We start from the raw sequence: 22,910 nt of genomic DNA, 5'->3' as shown, positions 1-22,910 counted from the left end.
TGATGTGGACACGAGGTATATCAAAAAGAGATCTGTGTCTTGTGTTGTGGTCATGTGTCCTGTTTAAGTTGGTGAGGAGAAGTTTGAGTGGAGGGTTTATGTTTGCGTGTATTGTTCTGTGTATGTAGTAGCAACATGAATAAGTACGGATGTTCTTAATGGTGAGCAGATTCAGACTTTTGAAAATTGGTGGAGTATGCTGGCGGGAGTGGGAATTTGTTATCATTCTTACTGCTGCCTTTTGCTGGGTTATTAGGGGTTTTAGGTGATTGGATGTTGTTGATCCCCATGCACAAATTCCATATGTAAGAAAAGGGTATATGAGTGAATGGTACAGTGCCAGGAGAGCTGATTGTGGAACGTAGTACCTTATCTTTGATAGTATGCCTACAGTCTTCGAGATTTTCTTGGTAATTTGTTGTATGTGTGTCCGGAACTTAAGGCTACTGTCAAGGTGGATACCTAGAAATTTTTCCTCTGTGAGTCTTGTGATTGATGATCCATTTAGCGTTATGTTAATTGGATCATTTGCAGCTTTGTTTCCAAACTGAATGAAATAGGTTTTATCAGTGTTCAGGGTAAGTTTGTTAGTCATCATCCAGGCAGATATTTTCTGTAATTCAGCAATGACTGTGTTTGCTAGTATGACTGTGTTTGGGTGGGAAAAGACATATGTAGTGTCATCTGCAAATAATATGGGGTTTGAGTAGCTGTGATGCATTCGGTAGATCATTGATGTAGATGAGAAAGAGGAGTGGTCCAAGGACGCTTCCTTGTGGGACTCCTACTGTGATTGGTTGGGTGGAAGAGTTTGCGTCATTTACATACACATATTGAGTTCTGTTGCTAAGGTATGACTTTAGGTAGTTGAAGGAATGGCCTCTGATACCATAGTGCATTAATTTGGAGTACAGCAGTTCATGGTCGACTGTATCGAAAGCTTTACGTAAATCAATGAAAATGCCCAGCAGGACTTCTTTCTTTTCAAGTGCTGTATATATTTGTTCTAGCATGTGTATGATAGCATCATTTGTGCTTTTATTATTCCTGAATCCAAACTGGCAAGGGTTTAATATGTTGTGTGAAACGAGGTAGAAATAGATCCGTCTATGAATTAATTTTTCAAAGATTTTAGAGAGCAGTGGCAAGTTAGATATTGGTCTATAGTTATTCAAGTCAGCTTGGTCACCTCCTTTATGGATCGGAGTGACCCTCGCTATTTTGAGGATTGTTGGGAAGGTAGGTGATTCAATGGATTTGTTAAAGAGCGTTGCAATAATTGGTGACAATACTTGAGAAGCTTTTTTGTACATAAAAGCAGGCAAGTTGTTTATGTCTCCTGCCTTGTTTTTAAGGGAGTTTATGAGTGTAACTTCTATGTGGTTGGTTGGAGCTAGAAATAGCGTATTTGGGTAGGTACCTATGAGGTAGTCTGATGGACGGGTGTTTGTGCTTGGTATTTTGTTTGCTAGATTTTTTCCTATGGTGGAGAAGAAAACGTTAAGTCTGTTTGGAGTGAGTTGGGGTTCATCTGATTTTGTTAGTTTGATTGTTTTGTTTTTGGATAACTTTTTAGTTCCAAGAATTTCAGATAGAGTTTTCCAGGTTTTTTTTAATATCACCTTTGATGTTATGTAGTCTATTTTCATAATACAATTTTTTTGACCTTCTTATCAAGCTGGTAAGTGCTGACGAGTAACTTTTCGACTGTTCTCTAGTTATTTGACCCATTCTATATTTTTTTCATATTTGTGCTTTGTGTTAATGGATTTGAGGATGCTTGGTGTTAGCCAGGGATTATTCAGTCTCTTTGCTGTGATCTGTTTAGTTTTTCTGGGGCAATGTTTGTTATAGAGGCTTTGGGCTTTTTTTAGAAAATTATTTATTCATTCATTCATATCTGTATATGTTTCAAGCTCATTTTGACAATTGATGTTATTCATAGCTGCTATAAAGTTGTTAACTGCTGTCTCGTTATGTAGTCTGAAGGTTACTTTATTAATGTCTTGTGGCAGTTTGCCCAGATTAGTTATGAGAAAGGTTGGGTAGTGGTCTGTAGTGTTGTCTGTGATTATGCCTGATTTTAAAGGGGATATGATGTTTGTCCAGATGTGGTCTATTAAGGAGATGCTTGTCTCGGAGATTCTTGTAAGTTTAGATATTGCTGGTAGCAAGAGGCAGTTACTCATTGTGTTTGTGAATTCGGTTACTTGTGGGTCCTGGTCATGTAGTATGTTTATGTTGAAATCTCCTGTTAGTAGTAGGTGGTCTTTATTCATGTGTGCATCAGTAATCATGTTTCCTAGTTTTTCACTAAAGTGGTAAATGTTTGACTGTGGTACTCTGTACATGTTTATAACTGTGAGGGGTTTTTGCAGGTCTTTTGATTTAAATTTGGCTATGATATATTCTCTATGTTCATCCCTTGTGCAAGATTTATTGATACATTCGAGTTGATTTGAGTAGTATATAGCTGTTCCTCCCCCTTGCTGGTCTGTTCTACAGTTGTGTATGGCCATGTAGCCAGGAATGGTACAGAAATCTGTAATATCAGGCTTAAGCCAGGTTTCTGTGAGTGTGATGATTGATATATTGGAATGAAGGGAACTGAGTAATGCTGTGAGGTCATCATAATGTTTGCTCAAGGATCTGACATTGTAGTTAAAGATGGTTATGTTATTGTTTGCACTGAGTAATGTCTTTGCTTGGTCTACTGTGTAGTAATTACAGTTACTGTTTGATTCGTGTATTTCATTTAGTAAAAAGTTTACATCAGGATCTATGTCTGTAATCATAAGATGAGAGTAATTTTACAAACTAGATTTTCTGAGTAAAATAATATAAGATTTATACTGAATCTACAACTAGACTTATGACTAAGACTCCGTGATTAATTTAAAACTTGTAAAAATTTGAAAGAAAAAGGGATTATTACAGAATAGATAATTCAGTTATACACTGAAGTATCTAATAGCACCTTAATTATTTTAACAAGTGAGTTTATGAACTACAATAGATATTTACAGCTAAAATAAAGGAGCTAATGAATATAATAATAAAAGAATGTATTAAAAGCAAAATCAGTAGCATCTGAGGTAGTCAATAGCACCTGGAATATTTTAATGGCAAAATAGTGAACTTATTACACTTTAGCACCTGAGAATAGCACCTTGATTATTTTAACAATTGTGAATATATGAACTGAGGTAGTTATATAAAGCTAAAATAAAGGAGAAAATATATAAGGGACTAAATTAAGTAATGGTAAACAAAGTTCAATGGACAGATAGTCACTATGATATAATATTGATTTGGGAGTAAGATCTGATTTGTAATGTATAATAAGTTGAGCAATTAATTGCACTATAAAAAGTAGAGAAATATGAGGTAGCTGGAACTAGCTAGCAAAAGATAGTTTTGGGACTCACACAATAATGTAATTGGAATATACACTAATTGCTCACACAATATAAAAAGACTAAAAAAAGTAGTGGTAAACAGAATTAAATGTACAGGTAGCAACCATGAATAACATTAATTTGGAGAAAGATTTGACTTGCAACACAAAATTATAAGCAATTAATAGCAATTAAAAAGTAAAAGTATTTGAGGTAGCTGGTATTAGCTAGTAAAAAAAAATAATAATAATGCACAATAATATAATAATAACGTACACTATATGCACCACACGTATATATTTGTTAAGGACACTTATCTAATCTGTTACACAAATGTCCGCTTTTCTAAGGAAGGTAGAGAAATCATGTTCATTTGAGATGGTGTATTGTTGTCCTGTTGAGGTTTTTATAACTAGTATTTTCCCATCTCGCGTGAAACACTGATGTATTTTGTTTTCCTGTTTAAGTTTTCTCAACCTGAACAGAAGGTTTTGACGTTTTCTCGTTAGACACTCGTTGATGTACACTCCATTTTTCATTGTAATTGCTGATTTAATTAAGTCCTTTCTTTTATCATATGAATGAAGTCTGATCATAATACTGTGTTTACTACCTTGTTTTCCTAACAAACGTGTTTCTTTAATTTCATTGTTTTGCAGGATAACTTTTACGTGGTCCTGTGTTATCCTGACAGCAGTTTCTTTGCACTGTTCTTGGGTTATTTCACTAGGAATGTGTGGACTGTTTATTATAACTGCATCAGACAACTTATCTTGTTCGGTTTTGTCGTCTTGGAAATCAAGGTATTCATTCAGTCGAGTGTGCTAGAAGTTTGTCCACTAGACTAAACAAATAAAAATACGCATGCAACTGGGACAATATGAGTCATACTTGCAACTAGGGCAACATGAGTAACGCATGCAACTGGGACAATATGAGTAATGCATGCGGGATGCACAGGATCACGAAGGGACACCTGATGAGCTGGGGCGGCGCTCAGATGATCATCACTGAGCAACATCTCAGCAGACACCAGTGTTTTGAAACTTGTTTGATTGTCTTAATAAACATAGTTACTAAACAAGAAGAGAGTTAAACTATTGCCACACAAGCACACATGATAAACATGTTTCACCTTTTGCCCTCTCTCCCAGGTACTACCGTCAGGCGACTCACCACTGCCACTTAAGGGGTCTTCTTATTTTGTTTTTCCATCCGTGTATATTTGGTGTGATCAGAGTTCCAGTACCGAAACTCTGCCATTTTATTGGACAATGTCCTAATGTTTGCAACTTCTATTTTCCTTCCTTATACTTCAGCTTTTTATAAGATAAGAGTTTGTTTGGATTTTTAACCCCAGAGGGTTAGCCACCCAGGATAACCCAAGTGTGAATTATTATTATTAGCAAATCACCTGCAGAAGGTTTACAGGGCATTACCTGAATTATTACCTGCAAGTAATTTGGGTGAGGTAAGTGGGACTTAAGTCACAGTAGGTCACTGAACTGCAACTCCTTCGACTGCCCACTTCCTCTCCACTTTCACTAAAAGCTAGACCTGATATTAAATTAATGATTATAAAATTAAAACCAGCTACTCTGGTACATTGAAGTTTAGTGGACTGTATGGTATTTTGGTTTACTTGCTAGGAACAACAAATATAATTGGTATTAACACTTACCATTTAATTACTGGAAGACACTTAATGCTGATGGAACACACCCTAACTATACCCTAGCAGATAGGATTTACGAAGGCCATTGCAAAAACTTATACGTTATGGGTAATCGTCACTTAGCTGTATTGTTGGGAAGGATTCATTGAAGTCCTCTATTTTCGTCCTCCACACGCAGATTTTGAGGTCCCGCAAATTTCCTGTCCCAACTCTAAAGTAGGAACGTGTCAGCAATTTCTAAATTACGAATTGAGGCTGATATAAACCAATTTGGCCTCAGAAGATGCCGAATTATTAGTAGAAGTTCCCACGACAACCAGTGTTCACACATTCAAAATGGCGTCTCCCTCGACGTCCCCACTGGCTGTTCCACATCCCCCTTCACTTAAAATTTCTAGAAGGGTCCAAATAGCATCACATTTTAATACGCAATTATTATATTATTCATTTTGTTCTACATTTATGAAATTATGTAAAAAAAAATCACACCAAGGATGTCAGTGCATCATCGAGGGCTGTCTGTCTTATTTCCATTAGAGTCCTTCAATCTTGCCCCCAGGATGTGACCTACACCAGTCGACTAACATCCAGGTACCTACTTACTGCTAAGTGAACAGTGACAGCAGGTGTATACCTGAAGAGGGCTTCGGGGGTCAACGCCCCCGCAGCCTGGTCTGTGACCAGGCCTCATGGTGGATCAGGGCCTGATCAACCAGGCTGTTACTGTTGTCCACATGCAACCCGACGTACGAACCACAGCCCGGCTGGTCGGGTACTGACTTTAGGTGCCTGTCCAGTGCCTTCTTGAAGACAGCCAAGACTGTTCAACTGGAGGCAGTTGAACAGTCTTGGGCCCCTGACACTTATTTTGTTGTCTCTTATCATGTTAGTGGCACCCCTGCTTTTCATTGTGGGGATGTTGCATCGTCTGTCGAGTCTTTTGCTTTCATAGGGAGTGATTTCCGTGTGCAAGTTTGGTACTAATCCCTCTAGGATTTTCAAGTGTATGTAATCATGCATCTCTCCTGCCTGTGTTCTACGGAGTACAGGTTGAGGACCTTCAAACGTTCCCAGTAATTGAGTGTTTTATAGCAGTTATGTATGCCGTGAAGGTTCTCCGTACACTTTCTAGGTCAGCAATTTCACCTGCCTTGAAAGGTTCTGTTAGTGTGCAGCAATATTCCAGCTTAGCTAGAACAAGTGACCTGAAGAGTGTCATCGTGGGCTTGATATCCCTAGTTTTGAAGGTTCTCATTATCCATCCTGTCACTTTTCTAGCAGATGCGATTGAAACAATGTTATGGTCTTTGAAGGTGAGATCCTCTGACAAGATCACTCCCAGGTCTTTTACATTAGTTTCTCGCTCTATTATGTGGTTGGAATTTGTTTTATACTCCAATGCAGTTTTAATTTCCTCACGTTTTCCATATCGGAGTAATTAAAATTTCTCATCATCGAACTTCATATTGTTTTCTGTGCCCCATTTAAAGATTTGGTTGATGTCCGCCTGGAGTCTTGCAGTGTCTTCAATAGAGGACACTATCATGCAAATTCGGGTGTCATCTGCAAAGGAAGACACGGTGCTGTGGCTTACATCTCTATGTCAGATACGAGGATGAGGAACAGGATGGGAGCGAGTACTGTGCCTTGTGGAACAGAGGTTTTCACCGTAGCCAGTAACCAGACTGGGTGGGTCATTGGGATAATCCGGAGGGTGGGTCATTGGTCTAATCCGGGGGGGGGGGAGGACATGGACCTGCTCCGCATGGGTCAGTAGGCCTGTTGCAGTGTTCCTTCTTTCTTATGTTCTAAATTATAGATCCACCTACCAACTTTTCCTGTTACTCCTTTACCACGCATTTTGTGCACTATTACACTATGGTCACGCTTGTCAAGGGCTTTTGCATAGTCTGTGTATACTACATCTGCATTATGTTTGTCTTCTAGAGCATTCAGGACCTTGTCATAGTGGTCCAGTAGTTGAGACAGACAAGAGCGACCTGCTCTAAACCCATGTTGCCCTGGGATATGTAACTACTGGGTATCTAGTTGGGTGGCGATCTTGCTTCTTAGAACCCTTTCAAAGATTTTTATTATATGGGACGTTAGAGCTATCAGTCTGTAGTTCTTTGCTATTGCTTTACTGCCCCACTTTGTGGAGTGGGGCTATGTTTATTGTTTTTAACAGCTGTGGACGGTATTATGATTGATGTGTACAAATGGAGAAACGGAAAATGGATTTAAGTTGGACATAGAGATATAGGGAAGTACTGGTTTGGCAATACAGTTGTAGAGGAGTTGAACAAATTCCCAAGCAGCGTCACTGAGGTGAGAACTCTGGGTAGCTGTAAATATAGGTTAGAGAGGACAGGTACATGAATGGTTGAGGATGGGTGTGAGTTGAAGACCCGTGGGCCAGTCGGCTCAACTACTTTAATGTTCTTAAACAAGGAAACTGTCGTATCAAACCATACCACGGGCGGGATTTGAACCCGCGGTCAGAGAGTCTCAAAACTCCAGACCGTCGCGTTAGCCACTGGACCAGTTAGCCACAATAAGATTCGTCCAACTAGGTATATTTCTACACCATAGGAAGGTTAGCATAGGCACCACTGTGACCACAAATGCAAGTTTTTACAGACGAATCTCCAGCTAGCGTGGCCGTGACGAACTCTAGCTCAAGTCCCCTCACTGCCGTCAACATGACTCACGAAATCGTAATGACACGATTGCAAACAAACCGCGGGTTCAAATCCCGCCCGTGGTATGGTTTGTTTGCAATCGTGTCATTATGATTTCGTATCAGGTGTAAACAGTTGTCACGTATGTCCACAAACATCAGTTATAAAATAACTTTAATCCTTCAAGAGTGCCTTTAAGCCCAAGGAGAATACAAAGATGAGATGATTTACATTATGACAGCTCTAGGCCTTGATGCTGGTGGAGGGTTCTTGATCCAAGGAACTAGACAGGTTGTGTCACCTTGCTTGGATCGAACCCTATAACCCCCCATTTCCTGAACGCTGTATGTCTCTTACGGGTTTGTCTCTCACCCCCTTAAGACATGATAATAACAATAACAACAGTATAATCTAAAATCTCGCACAGATTATCCGCGCTCAGTATACGTCTGGCAAGCCAGCGCTTACTCTACCAAATACAAGCTTGTACATTAAGCCTAAGATTCGCATATTTTAATGAATGAGTATAGTGTATTTGACATTTCTTGTTATAAATAGGAAAAAATCATTAACTAATATATACGGATAATCATTATTTTGACAGTATCGCCTCATGGACAAGACACACTTAAATATTGATTAAGAAGACGTGCCGGGCTATGATACCTGTATTATCCTCTCTTATGGACATGATCATTTTATTATATATAATATGCAGTAAATTATAATCGTTCAGTATGGCAAAAAAGTAGCTTAAATGTCATTTTACTTGACTAACGTACGATAACCTGAACATTTCCTTCCCATGTTTTCAGTTGTCGTTTGCAAATGGCGAGGTCGGTACTCAAGCCAAGTCTACCCAATATTTTGTTATTTGTGGCACTTTATGCCTCTGATACAACTCTCTTATGAGCCAGAATTTTGGGTGAGCCCCACCTCAAGGCCCTGGTGCCCAGAGACACGATCTGAGTCTCTTGTATCGAGTGATATTTGGTGTTTAGTGACTGAGAGGGTGAGTGTATGAGGGACGTTTGTTGACCTCATCTGAGTTACTGAAGGAGCACCATGTGCTCCCATGTACTCCCATCATGTGCTCCCATGTACTCCCATCATGTGCTCCCATGTATTCCCATGTGCTCCCATGTACTCCCATCATGTGCTCCCATGTACTCCCATGTGCTCCCATCATTTGCTCCCATGTACTCCCATCATGTGCTCCCATCATGTGCTCCCATGTGCTCCCATCATGTGCTCCCATGTACTCCCATCATGTGCTCCCATGTACTCCCATCATGTGCTCCCATGTACTCCCATCATGTGCTCCCATGTACTCCCATCATGTGCTCCCATGTACTCCCATCATGTGCTCCCATGTACTCCCATCATGTGCTCCCATGTACTCCCATCATGTGCTCCCATGTACTCCCATCATGTGCTCCCATGTACTCCCATCATGTGCTCCCATGTACTCCCATCATGTGCTCCCATGTACTCCCATCATGTGCTCCCATCATTTGCTCCCATGTACTCCCATCATGTGCTCCCATCATGTGCTCCCATGTACTCCCATCATGTGCTCCCATGTACTCCCATCATGTGCTCCCATGTACTCCCATCATGTGCTCCCATGTACTCCCATCATGTGCTCCCATGTACTCCCATCATGTGCTCCCATGTACTCCCATCATGTGCTCCCATGTACTCCCATGTACTCCCATCATGTGCTCCCATGTACTCCCATCATGTGCTCCCATGTGCTCCCATTATGTACTCCCATCATGTGCTCCCATTATGTACTCCCATCATGTGCTCCCATTATGTATTCCCAGCATGTACTTCCATCATATGCTCCCAGCATGTACTCCCATCATGTGCTCCCTTGTACTCCCATGTGCTCCCATGTACTCTCATGTACCCCATCATGCACTCCCATCATGTGCTCCCATTATGTACTCCCAGCATGTACTCCCATCATATGCTCCCAGCATGTACTCCCATCATATGCTCCCAGCATGTACTCCCATCATGTGCTCCCATGTACTCCCATCATGTACCCCCTATCATGTGCTCCCATGTACTCCCATCTTGTGTTCCAATGTACTCCCATGTTCTCCCATCATGTGCTCCCATCATGTACCCCCATCATGTGCTCCCATAAACTTCCATCATGTGCTCCCATGTACTCCATGTACCCCCATCATGTGCTCCCATGTACTCCAATGTACTCCCATCATGTGCTCCCATGTACTCCCATCATGTGCTTCCATGTTCTCCCATGTGCTTCCATGTATTCCCATCATGTGCTCCCACGTACTCCATCTGCTCCCATGTACTCCTCCCATGTGCTTCCATGTACTCCCATCATGTGCTCCCATCATGTACTCCCATCATGTGCTCTCATGTACTCCCATCATGTGCTCCCCTGTACTTCCATGTGCTCACATGTACTCCCATGTGCTCCCATGTACTCCCATCATGTGCTCCCATGTACTCCCATCATAAGATAAGATAAGATTTCGTTCGGATTTTTAACCCCGGAGGGTTAGCCACCCAGGATAACCCAAGAAAGTCAGTGCGTCATCGAGGACTGTCTAACTTATTTCCATTGGGGTCCTTAATCTTGTCCCCCAGGATGCGACCCACACCAGTCGACTAACACCCAGGTACCTATTTGCTGCTAGGTGAACAGGACAACAGGAGGTGTAAGGAAACGTGTCGAAATGTTTCCACCCGCCGGGAATCGAACCCGGGCCCTCCGTGTGTGAAGCGGGAGCTTTAGCCACCAGGCCACCCATGTACTCCCATATGTCCCAATGTGCTCCCATCATGTGTTCCCATGTACTCCCATCATGTGTTCCCATCATGTGTTCCCATCATGTGCTCCCATCATGTGTTCCCATCATGTGCTCCCATCATGTGTTCCCATCATGTGTTCCCATGTGCTCCCATGTATTCCCATGTGTTCCCATCATGTACTCCCATCATGTGCTCCCATCATGTGCTCCCATGTACTCCCATCATGTGCTCCCATGTACTCCCATCATGTGTTCCCATGTGCTCCCATCATGTGCTCCCATCATGTGCTCCCATGTACTCCCATCATGTGCTCCCATGTACTCCTATCATGTGTTTCTGCTTTATTATCACCACTCTTGTGTATATCTCTGCAGGTTTCATGCACTGTCAGGTGTATCACAAGGGTGTATACACCCAAAGTTGTGTATCTCAGAGTATTTATATGTACACCGAAATTTTTATGTGCAATGCGAAGTTTATACGAGTGTGTGTGTGTGTGTGTGTGTGTGTACTCACCTAAATGTGGTTGCAGGGGTCGAGACTCTGCTCCTGGCCCCGCCTCTTCACTGATCGCTACTAGGTCCTCTCTCTGCTTCCTGAGCTTTATCATACCTCGTCTTAAAGCTATGTATGGTTCCTTGGTTCCTGCCTCCACTACATCAATTGCTAGGCTATTCCACTTCCTGACGACTCTATGACTGAAGAAATACTTCCTAACATCCCTGTGGCTCGTCTGAGTCTTCAGCTTCCAATTGTGACCCCTTGTGTCTGTGTCCCATCTCTGGAACATCCTGTCTCTTTCCACCTTATCTATTCCACACAGTATCTTGTATGTCGTTATGATGTCTCCCCTGACCCTTCTGTCCTCCAGTGTTGTCAGTCCGATTTCCCTCAACCTTTCATCGTAGGACATTCGCCTGAGCTCTGGAACTAGCGTTGTTGCAAACCTTTGTACTTTCTCTAACTTCTTGACGTGCTTGACCAGGTGTGGGTTCCAAACTGGTGCTGCATACTCCAGTATGGGCCTAACGTACACAGTGTACAGTATCTTGAACGATTCCTTATGAAAGTATCGGAACGCTATTCTCAGGTTTGCCAGGTGCCCATATGCTGCAGCAGTTATCTGGTTGATGTGTGCCTCGGGAGACGTGCTCGGTGTTATGGTCACCCCAAGATCTTTCTCCTTGAGTGAGGTTTGTAGTCTTTGTCCGCCTAGCCTATACTCTGTCTGCGGTCTTTGACCTTCCCCAATCTTCATGACTTTGTGTTTGGCAGGGATGAATTCAAGAAGCCAGTTTCTGGACCACATGTCCAGTCTGTCCAGGTCTCTTTGTAGTCCTGCCTGATCCTCATCCGTAAATATTTAATTCTTCCCATCAACTTCACATCATCTGCGAATAGGGAGACTTCAGAGTCTATCCCTTCCATCATGTCATTCACATATATCAAAAATAGCACTGGTCCTAGAACTGACCCCTGTGGGACCCCGCTCGTCACAGGCACCCACTGTGATACCTCATCACATACTATGACTCGTTGTTGCCTCCCTGTCAGGTATTCTCTGATCCATTGCAGTGCCCTCCCTGTTATATGCACCTGATCCTCCAGCTTCTGTACTAATCTCTTGTGAAGAACTGTATCGAAGGCCTTCCTGCAGTCCAGGATAATGCAATCCACCCACTCCTCTCTCTCGTGTCTTACTTCTGTTATCGTGTCATAAAACTCCAGAAGGTTTGTGACACAGGATTTGCCTTCCATGAATCCATGCTGGTTGTCATTTATAATTTTGTTCAGTTCCAGGTGCTCCACCACTCTTCTCCTGTTAATCTAAATGACTTTGCATACTATACACGTCAGAGACATTGGTCTGTAGCTTAGTGCCTCGTTTCTGTCTCCTTTCTTAAAAATGGGAACTACATTTGCCGTCTTCCATATCTCAGGTAGTTTACCTGGAGAGAGTTCCGGGGGTCAACGCCCCCGCGGCCCGGTCTGTGACCAGGCCTCCTGGTGGACCAGAGGCTGTTGCTGCTGGCTGCACGCAAACCAACGTACGAGCCACAGCCCGGCTGGTCAGGAACCAACTTTAGGTGCTTGTCCAGTTCCAGCTTGAAGACTGCCAGGGGTCTGTTGGTAATCCCCTTTATGTATGCTGGGAGGCAGTTGAACAGTCTCGGGCCCCTGACACTTATTGTATGGTCTCTTAACGTGCTAGTGACACCTCTGCTTTTCATTGGGGGGATGTTGCATCGTCTGCCAAGTCTTTTGCTTTCGTAGTGAGGGATTTTCGTGTGCAAGTTCGGCACTAGTCCCTCTAGGATTTTCCAGGTGTATATAATCATGTATCTCTCCCGCCTGCATTCCAGGGAATACAGTTTTAGGAACCTCAAGCGCTCCCAGTAATTGAGGTGTTTTATCTCCGTTATGCGTGCTGTGAAGGTTCTCTGTACATTTTCTAGGTCAGCAATTTCACCTGCCTTGAAAGGTGCTGTTAGTGTGCAGCAATATTCCAGCCTAGATAGAACAAGTGACCTGAAGAGTGTCATCATGGGCTTGGCCTCCCTAGTTTTGAAGGTTCTCATTATCCATCCTGTCATTTTTCTAGCAGATGCGATTGATACAATGTTATGGTCCTTGAAGGTGAGATCCTCCGACATGATCACTCCCAGGTCTTTGACGTTGGTGTTTCGCTCTATTTTGTGGCCAGAATTTGTTTTGTTCTCTGATGAAGATTTAATTTCCTCGTGTTTACCATATCTGAGTAATTGAAATTTCTCATCGTTGAACTTCATATTGTTTTCTGCAGCCCACTGAAAGATTTGGTTGATGTCCACCTGAAGCCTTGCAGTGTCTGCAATGGAAGACACTGTCATGCAGATTCGGGTGTCATCTGCAAAGGAAGACACGGTGCTGTGGCTGACATCCTTGTCTATGTCAGATATGAGGATGAGGAACAAGATGGGAGCGAGTACTGTACCTTGTGGAACAGAGCTTTTCACCGTAGCTGCCTCGGACTTTACTCTGTTGACGACTACTCTCTGTGTTCTGTTAGTGAGGAAATTATAGATCCATCGACCGACTTTTCCTGTTATTCCTTTAGCACGCATTTTGTGCACTATTACGCCATGGTCACATTTGTCGAAGGCTTTTGCAAAGTCTGTATATATCACATCTGCATTCTTTTTGTCTTCTAGTGCATTTAGGACCTTGTCGTAGTGATCCAATAGTTGAGACAGACAGGAGCGACCTGTTCTAAACCCATGTTGCCCTGGGTTGTGTAACTGATGGGTTTCTAGATGGGTGGTGATCTTGCTTCTTAGGACCCTTTCAAAGATTTTTATGATATAGGATGTTAGTGCTATCGGTCTGTAGTTCTTTGCTGTTGCTTTACTGCCCCCTTTGTGGAGTGGGGCTATGTCTGTTGTTTTTAGTAAATGTGAGATGACCCCCGTGTCCATGCTCCCTCTCCATAGAATGGAAAAGGCTCGTGATAGGGGCTTCTTGCAGTTCTTGATGAACACGGAGTTCCATGAGTCTGGCCCTGGGGCAGAGTGCATGGGCATGTCATTTATCGCCTGTTCGAAGTCATTTGGCGTCAGGATAACATCGGATAGGCTTGTGTTAACCAAATTCTGTGGCTCTCTCATAAAAAATTCATTTTGATCTTCGACTCTCAGTCTGGTTAGCGGCTTGCTAAAAACTGAGTCATACTGGGACTTGAGTAGCTCACTCATTTCCTTGCTGTCATCTGTGTAGGACCCATCATGTTTAAGTAGGGGCCCAATACTGGACGTTGTTCTCGACTTTGATTTGGCATAGGAGAAGAAATACTTTGGGTTTCTTTCGATTTCATTTATGGCTTTTAGTTCTTCCCGCGATTCCTGACTCCTATAAGATTCCTTTAGCTTAAGTTCGATGCTTGCTATTTCTCTGACCAGTGTCTCCCTACGCATTTCAGATATATTGACCTCTTTTAGCCGCTCTGTTATTCTTTTCCGTCGCCTGTAAAGGGAGTGCCTGTCTCTTTCTGTTTTACATCTACTCCTCCTTTTTCTTAGAGGAATAAGCCTTGTGCATACATCGAGTGCCACCAAGTTAATCTGTTCTAGGCATAAGTTGGGGTCTGTGTTGCTTAGTATATCTTCCCAGCTTATATCGGTTAGGACTTGGTTTACTTGGTCCCACTTTATGTTTTTGTTATTGAAGTTGAATTTGGTGAATGCTCCCTCGTGACTAGTCTCATTATGTCGGTCTGGGGCTCCACGCATACATGTCTGAACCTCAATTATGTTGTGATCTGAGTATATTGTTTTTGATATGGTGACATTTCTTATCAGATCATCATTGTTAGTGAAGATGAGGTCTAGTGTATTCTCCAGTCTAGTAGGCTCTATTATTTGCTGGTTTAAATTGAATTTTGTGCAGAGATTTAAAAGCTCGTGTGAGTGTGAGTTTTCATCAATTGCCCAGTTTCAAGGGATGTATTGAAGATTGTGGTTAGGGGCATGCACAGCATCTCTGCTCCTTCTCTAAGGACCCATGGGGAGATGTCCAGTCCCATTGCCTTTGAGGTATCAAGGTCACTTAGCAGCTTCTGCACCTCCTCCTCCGTTGTTCGTATGTCATCTAACACTTGTTGGTATATTCCCTGTTGATGTTCCCCTCTGTGCTGTCTTCCCAGAGCCCTGTCTCTACTGTAAAAACTTCCTTAAATCTCCTGTTTAGCTCTTCACATACCTCCTGATCGTTTCTTGTGAGTTCCCCACCTTCTGTCCTCAGTCTGATTACCTTGTCTTTGACTGTTGTCTTCCTCCTGATGTGGCTATACAACAGTTTTGAGTTGTTATATTCTGCACCGAAGCCCAATTACAACTCCGATGATTTCATAGCAACTCGTACCAGCTTAGCTCAAAGTGTTTTTAGAAGAATCCGTGAGACACTTCGTAAGTCAACAGCAGAATTTACAAGAGTAATAGCCCTGCTAAGCCAACCAAAGTTAAAGTGGGTTCGAGAGTAATGCTGACTAACTTCAACAAAACATCCGCAATGCCTAGCTCGATCAAAAGTTTGTTGGTCCTTATCGAGTAGTTGAACATATCAGTGGCAATAAGTATAAGGTTAGAGAAATTAGTACGGGTCAGTATAAAGAATCGCATTTAGATCATATGAAGTTAGTATGAGATGTTGAGGATGATATTTCTGCCCAGACTAATGTGACAGATGCTGACAATCTCCTGACTCTGTACCCTCTACCTCAAATACTCAGTCAGATGATCAACCTGAATGTCGTTATTCTTTGCGTATACAGCAAGTAATGAGAAACCCCCAAGTATCTTTTGTAGATACTTGTTCAGATCTCCCTCAATCAAGGCATGTGTTAGCCATTGCAAAGGAATGCGATCCTCCCAAAGACGATAACCATTCTGCATATGTAAATCTTACCCTCGCAGAGTTGGGTTTAAATGTACATAGCCTGTATAATTAGATGTCCAAGATGAATGAAGTTGTCAACTGTGTGTTTTGTTATTAGCTGATCAGTTTTCAGATTTTTTTTTTTTTGTGTTCACGTTCCCTCCGAATTCTGAGAATTTAGCAGTAATGATCTGTGCGTGCCAGATTTGCCTTTGCTGTTAATTACTTTCACCTTTGTAAATATATATTCTTCCTCAGAATATGTAGAGTGCATGAATACAGATCGATTGATCAATTCCATCCTTTATTATACTATGATTTGTTCTTATAATTCGTAATGTATTATGATACCACCCATTACGATACCATCCATTAGTTCTAAGTTACATATGTCTGCTATTATATAGAATCAGCCCAGAGCCACCTGCCTGTTCAGCCTATAGCATAGTACTGTATGTCGAGACGACATATGTAACACGACCGAGCTGTCAGCATAGTTGCTGATCCCCTGTATATGTATATGTTATCTGAGTATCATAGTACCATCCATATGTTTTACATAGTTGACCCCTTGCTAGGCTCAGTGACTAGCATGTGTGACGTCACGTGATGCTGCATGTGAGCACTCCCGGCTTCCTCCTCGCTCCACCCATAGGTCTACGACAAGGCAACACAGGCAGTCTGGGCTCCCCCTCTCACACTGCTAATATAAGTGTTACCATCCAACAAGTGTGTTTAACTCCAACCATCACATCTCCACGAAGCCTCCCAACAACCTGTGCATACTCGTTCCTGGCTCTGCAACCAATTTCCCTATTTCCATGTGTTCTATGCCTTCTGTACTTTTTCCATTCTCTGTTGCACTTAGTTTTTTGCCTCCTTACACCGTCGGGTAAACCAGGGGCACGTTCTGGTCTTCCCATTATTTCTTTTGCCCTTAGGAATAAACCTTTCCTCTGCCTCCTTGCATTTTGTTGTTACGTATTCCATCATTTCGTTTACTGACTTTCCTACCAGTTCTCTGTCCCACTGAACCTCCTGCAGGAAGTTCCTCAAACCCATGTAGTCCCGTCTTTTATAGTCTGGCTTTTCCCATTCAACTCCTGTTACCCTATCCACTTGTAACTCTACTATGTATTCAAAGCACAGAACCATGTGGTCACTAGCTCCTAGGGGAGTTTCATATGTGATGTCCTCAATGTCTTATCTGCCCAGGGTGAATACAAGGTCCAGTCTTGCTGGTTCGTCCTCCCCTCTCACCCTGGTAGTGTGTGTGTGTGTGTGTACTCACCTAATTGTGGTTGCAGGGGTCAAGACTCAGCTCCTGGCCCCGCCTCTTCAAACGCTACTAGGTCCTCTCTCTCCTTGCTCCATGAGCTTCATCAAACCTCGTCTTAAAGCTATGTATGGTTCCTGCCTCCACTACATCACTTGCTAGACTATTCCACTTCCTGATAACTCTGTGGCTGAAGAAATACTTCCTAACATCCCTTTGTGTGTGTGTGTAATCATTCATCTGTTTATTAGAGTATATGTGTATCAGCATCGAGTGGTATGTATATGCCAACAGGTGTGTACACAAGCAGGTGTGAATGTGCACGTGTAGCTATACACATGTAGATGCATACCTAGGGGTGTAATTAGCTAATATCCAGACATGCATTTTTTTTTTTTACTTTTAAAATACAAAAAAAATGTATCAGTATCCTGGAAAACACTAAATTATTGTGCAAATTGTAATCGTAGGACATACTTCTAAAAATAATAGCATTTTTTTTACTTGAATTTCTGGTCAGGACCAAAATCAACGGTTAGTATTGAGTCAGTGAGATGAGTCTTTATTAATCACAGCGAACGTAAACAAAGGCACGCAAGTTCCGCTTCCACCTCTGGCGGAGTAAGTTACGCTACGTTAGATATTTCCTGACTATGGAACTGAACTTCTCCAGGCTGAGGGACTGACAACCTCAAATTCTACGACTTCAAGGGTGATGGACTGATTACATCATCTTCACATCTCTACTGTTCCTGTCTACTTTCAGTATTCGACTGAAGAAGCCTACTGTGTAGGCGAAACGTTTTGGAATAAAGTTGCCTAACTGTTGCCTGTGTCTTACCTACCAACCTGTCGGTATTGTATACCATTTTGATGTTCATAGATATTTTAGGTTGGGTTATTCTGGGCTTCGTTTGGTTTGCGTAAGTATCTTTTGCCATTTGCATAAAAAAATGACTGGAAAAACCCTCTTAATATTGGACATTTTAATGAATAAATTGAGCATACATCGCAAACATGATATGTATGCAAGGGATGGGGTACATCTCTCTGGGGCAGGGGTGGTAGCACTTGCAGACTCGATTGAGAAGGCCATTGGTGAAATGCCTATGATTTTAAACTGATGGAAGATAGAGGTATGGGTGTGTGTGGGAAACAAGCAGGTTGCAACACTAGGGTTGGAAACAGTAAATGTATAAAAGGCATTCAGCATGAAGTTATAAATAAAGACAATAGATCAGTTCAGCAAACAAAGGGGGACAGCAGAGGGCAGCAAGGGACTAGCTCCCTTAAGGTTTACTATACTAATAGCAGGAGTGTAAGAAATAAGATAGATGAGCTAAGATTAATTGCAAGTGCAGGAAACAGATATTATTGCTATAACAGAGACCTGGCTCAATCTGAAAGATAGAGAGATGCCCTCTGAATGTCACATACAAGGCTATAAATTATTCCACACTGACAGGGTCAACAGGAAGGGTGGTGGAGTAGCGATGTATGTCAGAGACAATTTAAATTGTTGTGTTAGACAAGATATTAAATTAGAAGCGTCAGCCACTGAATCTGTTTGGTTACAGCTTCTCGAGGGCCGAGAAAAACTAATTTTGGGTGTGATTTACAGGGCCCCAAATCTTGATAGGGAGTGCAGTAAACTTCTATGGGACGAAATTCGTAAGGCATCTACAAACGAAAATGTTGTGCTAATGGGAGATTTCAACTATAGACAGATTGACTGGAGCAATTTGACAGGAAATTTAGAGTCAGGTGACTTTCTTGATACGATCCAGGATTGTTTTTTAAAACAGTTTGTGACAGAGCCTACTAGGGGAAATAACCTCCTTGACTTGGTTCTTGCCAGTAGGGAAACGCTAATTAATAATCTTGAGGTTAATGATGAGCTTGGGGAAAGTGATCACAAATCACTCAGTTTTAATATATCATGGAATTCCCCTAATAATGGCAATCAAGTCTCCGTCCCTGACTTTCGCTTGGCTGATTTCATAGGACTGAAAAATTACTTAGGTGGGCTGAACTGGAATGACCTGACTAAGGGTCAGGTAGGTGGTGATGGTTGCTGATATGATGCTTTCCAGGGCATAGTTCTAGCTGCTCAGTCAAATTATGTTCCAAATAGGGAAATCAGATCAAACAAAAATGATCCTAAATGGATGAACAATAGATTAAAATATCTGATTGGTCAAAAGAGAGGCATATATAGGCAAATCAAAAGAGGAGAGGGGCAATTAAGAAATCGATATATTCAGTTAAAGAGAGAGAAAAAAAAGGGAATTAGAAAAGCAAAAAGAGATTATGAGGTTAAAGTTGCAAGAGAATCGAAGACTAACCCAAAAGGATTCTTTCAGGTATACAGAAGTAAGATCAGGGACAAGATAGGCCCACTCAAAAGTTCCTCGGGTCAGCTCACTGACAGTGATAAGGAAATGTGTAGAATTTTTAACACATACTTCCTCTCAGTTTTTACACAGGAGGATACCAGCGATATTCCAGTAATGATAAATTATGTAGAACAGGACGATAATAAACTGTGCACGATTAGGGTCACAAGTGACATGGTCCTTAGGCAAATAGATAAATTAAAACCTAACAAATCCCCAGGCCCTGATGAACTGTATGCAAGGGTTCTAAAGGAATGTAAAGAGGAGCTTAGCACACCTTTGGCTAATCTTTTCAACATATCACTACAAACTGGCATGGTGCCAGATAAGTGGAAAATGGCAAATGTGATACCTATTTTCAAAATAGGTGACAGGTCCTTAGCTTCGAACTATAGACCAATAAGCCTAACCTCCATAGTGGGAAAATTTATGGAATCAATAATTGCCGAGGCAGTTCGTAGCCACCTTGAAAAGCATAAATTAATCAACGAATCTCAGCATGGTTTTACAAAGGGGCGTTCCTGCCTTACGAATTTATTAACTTTTTTCACTAAGGTATTTGAGGAGGTAGATCATGGTAATGAATATGATATTGTGTATATGGACTTCAGTAAGGCTTTTGACAGGGTCCCACATCAGAGACTATTGAGGAAAATTAAAGCACATGGAATAGGAGGAGAAATTTTTTCCTGGATAGAGGCATGGTTGACAAATAGGCAGCAGAGAGTTTGCATAAATGGGGAGAAATCAGAGTGGGGAAGCGTTACGAGCGGTGTTCCACAGGGGTCAGTGTTGGGCCCCCTGCTGTTCACAATCTACATAAACGACATAGATGAGGGCATAAAGAGCGACATCGGCAAGTTTGCCGATAACACCAAAATAGGCCGTCGAATTCATTCTGACGAGGACATTCGAGCACTCCAGGAAGATTTGAATAGACTGATGCAGTGGTCGGAGAAGTGGCAGATGCAGTTTAATATAGACAAATGCAAAGTTCTAAATGTTGGACAGGACAATAACCATGCCACATATAAACTAAATAATGTAGATCTTAATATTACGGATTGCGAAAAAGATTTAGGAGTTCTGGTTAGCAGTAATCTGAAACCAAGACAACAGTGCATAAGTGTTCGCAATAAAGCTAATAGAATCCTTGGCTTCAAATCAAGAAGCATAAATAATAGGAGTCCTCAGGTTGTTCTTCAACTCTATACATCCTTGGTTAGGCCTCATTTAGATTATGCTGCACAGTTTTGGTCACCGTATTACAGGATGGATATAAATTCTCTGGAAAATGTACAAAGGAGGATGACAAAGTTGATCCCATGTATCAGAAACCTTCCCTATGAGGATAGACTAAAGGCCCTGAATCTGCACTCTCTAGAAAGACGTAGAATTAGGGGGGATATGATTGAGGTGTATAAATGGAAGACGGGAATAAATAAAGGGGATGTAAATAGTGTGCTGAAAATATCTAGCCTAGACAGGACTCGCAGCAATGGTTTTAAGTTGGAAAAATTCAGATTCAGGAAGGATATAGGAAAGTACTGGTTTGGTAATAGAATTGTGGATGAGTGGAACAAACTCCCGAGTACAGTTATAGAGGCCAGAACGTTGTGTAGCTTTAAAAATAGGTTGGATAAATACATGAGTGGATGTGGGTGGGTGTGAGTTGGACCTGATAGCTTGTGCTACCAGGTCGGTTGCCGCGTTCCTCCCTTAAGTCAATGTGACCTGACCTGACTAGGTTGGGTGCATTGGCTTAAGCCGGTAGGAGACTTGGACCTGCCTCGCATGGGCCAGTAGGCCTTCTGCAGTGTTCCTTCGTTCTTATGTTCTTATGTTCTTATGACCAGACCTGGATCTTTACCTTAACCCGTGTACAAGTCGATAGGCCTTAAACATAAACTCCAAGGACCTCAATGGAAACAAGTCACTGACTTTTTTTGGGTTATCCTAGACAATCTACATATATGTTGCCACATATGATAATTTATGTAACTATATGTAATTGTACCTGAATAAACTTACTTAGAATGAAAGAAGTCGGTAGTAATGTTTGGTAGTTGGCAATTTGCTAGATCATTGATTTAAATGCATTGAAAACATTTGGGTGCAACCTTCCACACACGTGAGGAACTGTTGCAAATTGTTGCCAGGATCCTAATAATTTCACAAATAACCTCTTACGGGAGGGTGTACTGACGTCCTTGAAGGGCCAGTGGATTGGTTGGCAACGCTCTGGCCTCACACTGAGAGTCCGTGGTTCGATCAACAACATGGGAGGAAATGCTGGGCGTGTTTCCTTACACCTGCTGTCCCTGTTCACTTACCCCTGCTGTACATAAGAAAGAAGGAACACTGCAGCAGGCCTGCTGGCTCATGCGAGGCAGGTCCAAGTCTCCTACCGGCTTAAGCCAATGCACCCAAACTAGTCAGGTCAGGTCACATTCACTTAAGGAAGGAACACGGCAACTGACCCAGTAACACAAGCTAAACAGGTCCAATTCACACCCATCCACGTCCACTCATGTATTTATCTAATCTATTTTTAAAACTACACAACGTTTTAGCTTATATAACTGTACTTGGGAGTTTGTTCCACTCATCCACAACTCTATTACCAAACCAAGTTGATAGAAGCAGAAGATACTTGAAGACGATGTAATCAGTCCATCACCCTTAAAGTTTTGAGGTGGTCAGTCCCTCAGTCTGGAGAAGAGCATTGTTCCATAGAATGAAACAATATGAATGATATTGTTTCATTCTATGGAACAATGCTCTTCTCCAGACTGAGGGACTGACCACCTCAAAACTTTAAGGGTGATGGACTGATTACATCGTCTTCAAGTATCTTCTGCTTCTATCAACTTTTCTGTACTCGACTGAAGAAGCCTACTGTGTAGGCGAAACGTTCCGAAATAAAGATACCTAACTGTTTTATATGTGTCTTACCTAACAACCTGTCGGTATTTTATACCATTTTAATGTTCAGTCTATCCTCATAGAGAAGGTTTCTGATATATGGGATCAACTTAGTCATCCTCCTTTGTACGTTTTCCCAGAGCATTTATGTCCATTCTGTAATACAGTGACCAAAACTGTGCAGCATAATCTAAATGAGGCCTAACCAAGGATATATAGAGTTAAACAGCCTCGCCAAATTGTGGTTGCAGGGGTCGGGTCATACCTCCTGGCCCCGCCTCTTCACTGGTTGCCACTAGGTCCACACACTCCCTGCTCCATGAGATTTATCATACCTCTTAAAGCTATGTATGG

The 22,910-nt window shown here is 42.0% G+C and overlaps 1 protein-coding gene across 3 annotated transcripts in view; it reads left to right on the top strand.

Moving 5' to 3' along the window:
* The first annotated feature begins 8,581 nt into the window (after window positions 1-8,581).
* LOC128684855 (uncharacterized) overlaps window positions 8,582-22,910 on the top strand; it is a 503,715-nt gene continuing 489,386 nt past the window's right edge. For all 3 annotated transcript variants that reach the window (XM_053771165.2, XM_053771164.2, XM_053771163.2), the window contains exon 1: window positions 8,582-8,766. The gene's annotated coding sequence lies outside the window, so the exon portion shown is untranslated. The remainder of the gene's footprint in view (window positions 8,767-22,910) is intronic.

Source organism: Cherax quadricarinatus, chromosome 5, assembly GCF_038502225.1.
Source record: "Cherax quadricarinatus isolate ZL_2023a chromosome 5, ASM3850222v1, whole genome shotgun sequence".
NCBI classification, from domain to species: domain Eukaryota; kingdom Metazoa; phylum Arthropoda; class Malacostraca; order Decapoda; family Parastacidae; genus Cherax; species Cherax quadricarinatus.
This window is presented reverse-complemented; position numbering and strand designations above follow the sequence as displayed.